Consider the following 6,000-nt stretch of genomic DNA (forward strand, 5'->3'; position numbering starts at 1 on the left):
AAAAAAAACATGGACCAGAGACCAGATGAGATGACACGACTGTGGTATAAAAAAAACATAACCTTTTGAAAAATGTATAGAGCAACTACACAAGCTTCCACCAGTGGTGATTGTCATGTCCCAATGCACATGCAGGTCCTCATTTGGTCAGTCTGTCTTTTTGGTAAATGGGGCTAAACTCTTTGCCCATTGATCTAAAACTAGAGACTGATGGGCGGCAATGTTTTAAACAGAGGACTCAATTTATGGTCAAAATCAAAACAACAGTGCTCACATGAATAGTGTGGCTGATGCATTGTTCTGATCATGTTGTCTCTGTTATCTTATGTTTTCTGACTATACTGTTTTTAATCCATATATATTGATTTATTTTTAGATTATACTCCCCCCCTTTTTTTGTTGTTGTTTGTTCTTCAAAGCTCCTGTGGACTTACTTATTTACTTACTGCCCTTTATGGCGGCTGGCACGTAGAGCAGCAACAAAGAATTTCCACTCCTGTCTGTTCTGGGCCAGCGTCTTTATAGAATCCCAGGTGTGATGCACCGTGGACAGGTGTTGGAAATTAACATTTGGGCTAGAACACTTAGGCAATGCATCTGGTCTGTCCAATGTGATTGATTGTGATGTCCATGTCAAGTAAACATCAATCAATCAATCAATCTGGCCACAAAGGATCCTCTTATTTAATTATCACATACTTTGAGAGAAACACCATCTGTTGATACGTTCAGCATTCATGAGGACCAGCTCTTTGGTCGGCTATTCATCTCCCTACACTGGCAGCAGTGGTGTAAAGTCACTTGAGTACTGTACTTTTGTACTTTTTGTTATTTTGACATATTCTGACTTGTACTTTCCAATTTTCAATAGTTTTACTTCTACTCCACTATATCTCAGAGATACATATTGTACTTTTTACTCCACTCCAATTTAGGGATGTCCGATATTATCGGCCTCCCGATATTATCGGCCGATATTAGCATAAAAATTGATATCGGGAAAATATCGGTATCGTTTTTTGTTTTTTTTTGGCTTTATAAATAAGTTACAGGAGTTCTTACTGTATATGGTGTGTGTGATATGAAATTTGAGCTTACCCTAATCACAATAATCCACGCATATGTCGGTATCGGTTGATATCGGTATCGGTAATTAAGAGTTGGACAATATCGGTATATCGGTTATCGGTAAAAAAGCCAATATCGGACAACCCTACTCCAATTCTTTGAAAGCTTTAGTTACTAGTTACTTTGTAGATTTTTATTATTACAAAACCACTTCAGACCTATACTTTGGCAATGTGAAAATAGCCGATCTACAAGCTCACAACGCGTATAGGGTATTGATACAATAGGGTATTGATGCTTTTACTAAGTAAAACATTTTAGTACTTCTTCCATCACTGACTGGCACATCAAAGCATTGGAGACTACTGACTGGACAGCAACTCCTCCTTTATAAGGGCATGGCGTCGTTATAGCCGTGTGTCTTCTTAGCTTCCTTAGATCTTGGGTGACGTGCATGAAGAGGTGCTTCTGTTATCTGTCATGAGCACACGTGCGCACACACACATTCACACGCCTCGCAAGCTTTGTTGTCTGCAGTATCTGGCTAATGTTGAGACAAAAGGTTGTCGGGGGTTTTGACTTTCTCTTTCTGTTACTGACTCTCATCTAGTGTTTTTGGCTTCAACTCAAGGTGTATGTTTATCCCAGTGTGGCCTGTCTTAGGCTTGGCTCTGCATCACTTTAATGTGATGGACAAAATTCTTTAATTATTAAAGTATACATCTAATAATAATTTTCAGAAACATGCAACCCTCAACTGGTCACTATACAGTTGTTTGACAGCAAATTTTGATTTAGTTTTAGTCATAGTCTTTTGAATAAAATTTCATTTAGTTTTAGTCATATTTTAGTCATCTGAATTGTTTTAGTTTTTGTCTAGTTTTATTCGACTAAATATCATACGATTATAGTCTACTAAATCTACAGCTGAGGTAGTCGACTAAAATGTATTTTGGCGGTGCCTTGATGGTGTCGTAATGCCTGATTTTACACTTGGTTGCATGCTGAAAATAGCCGATCTACACGTGGGCTTGTAGATCTGCTATTTTCAGAGCGCAACACCCGAGCACAACCAAACATAAAATGACTTGTCCTTTAGTTCTACTGGATCTCTTCTCCACTAGTCCCTCACTAACATTTTAGTCTAGTTTTTATTTGTTGACGAAATTGTCAATATATTTAGTCTTAGTTTTAGTCATCGTAGCTTAGTTTTTATTTCGTTTTTATTTTGTTTTCGTCAGTGAAAAAAGGCAGTCGACGAACATTTTCCGTCATAGTTTTAGTTGACGAAATCAGCACCGCAACACTGATCTACGCTTGAATGCCAGAAGTATAGTTTCATGAGCAGGCTCTTCTCAAAATAGGTCTCAAGTCAGTCTGATGTAAACCAACACCAACACCCCCAAAAGCTCCCTGTAGCAGGCTACTGTATACTGTAGATCAAATAGACAGCCGCTGTATTTTGAACAAGCTGAGGTAATCACGGCAAAGAAAGCCTCTCAGAAGCCACTCGTGATGTATCTGTTGCTTGTAACGGTTGCGTGTAGATGTACCCTCTGTGGCATGACTCACACGGGTTATCATCCACCCTGGGACTGTCCTCGGCTTCACGCTCCACTTCCTCCATGATGTGAAGCAGTGAAATAATGACGGATGGGGCATGAACTGCATGTCCAGCCTAGACAGACCAGGACAGCTCACTCACCCCACATCCTGCCTTGCCCTGGGGCCCAATGGCTGTTTATAGCCATGTTTGCTTAGAGCTGTGCCAATCACAAAAAGGTCCAAACGTTCTAAAAATGGATGCAACGCTACAAATCTTTTAAGAGAATTTAGCCATATGGCAAGAAATTAGTGATTGACGTCTGGCAGTGGTGTAAAGTAACTAAGTACATTTACTTAAGTACTGTACTTAACATTTTTAGGTATTTGTACTTTACTAGAGTATTTCCAATTTCCATTACTTTCACTTCTACTCCACTACATCTCAGAGGCAAATATTGTACTTTTACTCCACTACAATTATTTGACCTTCTACTCCACTACATCTCAGAGGCAAATATTGTACTTTTACTCCACTACAATTATTTGACAGCTTTAGTTACTATAGTTACTTAGCAGATATAAAATATTACATTATAAAACACACATTAACCACTTTAGCCCTATTTCATACGTAGGCTATTTGAAAATAGCCGATCTACAAGCTCACAACGCGTCGCATTGCGACACGTTGTGAGCTTGTAGATCTGCTATTTTCAAACATTGTAGTAATTTTACTTTTGGTACTTTAAGTACATTTCAATACCAATACTTTTGTACTTTTACTCAAGTAAATTTTGAATTCCGGACTTTTACTTGTAACAGAGTACTTCTACATAGCAGTATTGATACTTTTACTTAAATAAGACATTTGAGTACTTTTTCCACCACTGACGTGTGGGGATCTAAGGATGGCAATGTTGGCCGGGTTCAAACCACAGGTCATGACCTAATCATTAGGTCATGATTAATCAAAGTAATGATGAAACGAGGCTAGCGTCCATTAGGTCCCAATGGACACTAGCCTCGTTTCATCATTAATTTCATCATTAGTCTCGTCTCATTATTTCAACCATATATGCTAACTGCAGCCTGCAGTTATAGCTGCTATCTCCAGACAGTTATAACTGTCTGGAGACAGTGATTTTGCTCAGAACTATCTCTGCATGGATCCACATAAAAAAGATTCTTTACACAAGATAGTCTAAACGCCAGTGACAGCATGCAGTTATGTTGACACAGCGCAGAGTAAACAGTTAGCATCGTCCCCATGCATGCATTGAGAAAGAAATGTCATAATAGCTGCAGGACAGAAAACATCTTCCTGTCAGTATTCAAAGACCCCCGTCACCAGCGGCAGATGCAGATTGTAACTATTTACTGTGTGTCCACATGCCCGCCAAATGCGGCCGTTTTTTCTTTTGCTTTATCAGAATGCACACAATGTGTTGTTTGAGTCCTTGTGTGTTTAGCAGGTTCGTGGTACTGTACATGGAATCTGATTGGAAACACAAACACTGTATGGAACAAAGACAGGCAGATGATAATTATGCTACAACAGATGGAGAAGTACAGTGTTCCTCGCTGCTTTACGCACAAGCAGAAATGACGCACGCACGCGCACACACACACGCATGCACTATACTTGAAAATGATCATGGCCCTACCTCCCTTCCTGTATGACAGAAATGAGTTGAATGAAATATTGATGTAGTTGGAAAATGGGTAGATTTGGCCCTTTAACATTTTCAATCTTTTAAGGATGACTAGTGTCAAACAGCGACTGAACACAGAGAAAGTACATTAATGTGCACTTTAACGTAGGCACCAGATCAGAAGCATGCTTCAGTGTCCCTAGTCACATAGTTATCTAAAGACAGTGTAAATGTATATCCAGTGCACTGACATGGTGCATGTAACCACAGCTTATTGCTTGTAACTATAAACAACATTCAAATTTGTGTTTAAAAAAGACCGCATCATTCAATTCAATTCACATAACTGAGTGACCACATTGTGATTAACTTGTTAAATAAAATAGTAAATAATGCATTTCTCAATATCAACTGTATTCACAGTAAGATGTTTATTGAACTACGCGTGCACAAATGCACAAATTGTGTTCCTTTTGTTCACTCCAAGTCAAATCAAAGATGCAATCTATTAGAAGGGGGGATTATGTGAATAATCATTACGTGACGGGTAAAAGCATGACATTTGATTCAGATGTCCCTTTAGCCATCCTAAAAAATCTTAGAAGGGGTGCCCAAAAGAATCTTACACAGGAAGTGAGTTATGGACAAAATGCAATATGGCCAACCTAACTGTTGAAAGTTGACTCAAAAGACCAAAATAATCTCCAAAAAGCATAATATTTGGCACACATCTCCCTTGGGTCATCCTAAGACATATAGAAGGGGTGCCCAAAATAATCTAAAACAGGAAGTGAGTTGCAGATGATGCAAGACACCTAAAGAATCTCATAAAAGCATGAAATGTGGTACAAATGTCCCTTGGGTGATCTGAACGCATCAAGTTTAAGTATTAAACCATATGCTAGAGGTCCTAGTTATGGTTATGTCTGAGTCATAGTGACATAAATGGTAAATGGTGCATTTATATAGCTCCTTTATCCGAGTCACTTTACAATGATTGTGCATTGCATTCACCCATTCACACACACATTCATGGCAAAGGAAACCATGCAAGGCACCAACCTGCTCATCGGGGACAATGGGGGGGTTCAGCGTCTTGCTCAAGGACACTTCGATACTCTGGGGTAGTCCGGGATCGAACTGGGAACCTTCCGGTTCCCAAGCGGACGGACGCTCTACTTCCTAAGCCACTGCCGCCCTTACATGCCTATATTTGTCTGTACCGGGTTTGTTTATGATTATGTCTGAGTCATAGTGACGTGGCTGTGGCCCTGCCTATATATGGGCGTATCAGGTAGAGACCAGTCTGACATCATCAATCTCCATATACAGTATTTCCAAGACTGACCCAGAACTCTATATTCGGGCATGGCTACCTCATAGTGAGAACGAGAGCATCACAGCTGGGTTACCTGCATTGGTGTGGAACCCAGAGCCACAGCACTAGAGAGACGTGAGGAGGCCAGTACGAGGATGGCGGCGATGCAGCGTTTTCTATCCCAGGGGACAACTTAGTATTTCAAACCATTGTTTTATTCTAAAAACATGAAATTAAAGTTCAGCTTAAGACTTCAATACACAAAATGAATGCAATGATATTTATTGCGAAGAAGTACTGTTTACAACAATGGCGCTGGAACATATAATGAATTTGCTTTACATGAATAGAATATGCATAATGGAACATATAATGATGTTGCTTACATGAATGGAATAGCATTAATGGAATATATAA

General features: G+C 39.4%; 1 protein-coding gene across 1 annotated transcript in view; it reads left to right on the forward strand.

Moving 5' to 3' along the window:
• hcn2b (hyperpolarization activated cyclic nucleotide-gated potassium channel 2b) overlaps positions 1-6,000 on the forward strand; it is a 354,462-nt gene that overhangs the window by 313,159 nt on the left and 35,303 nt on the right. The window lies entirely within an intron of this gene.

The sequence above is a fragment of the Gymnoscopelus microlampas genome (assembly GCF_963454915.1).
Source record: "Gymnoscopelus microlampas genome assembly, chromosome: 9".
Lineage (NCBI taxonomy): Eukaryota > Metazoa > Chordata > Actinopteri > Myctophiformes > Myctophidae > Gymnoscopelus > Gymnoscopelus microlampas.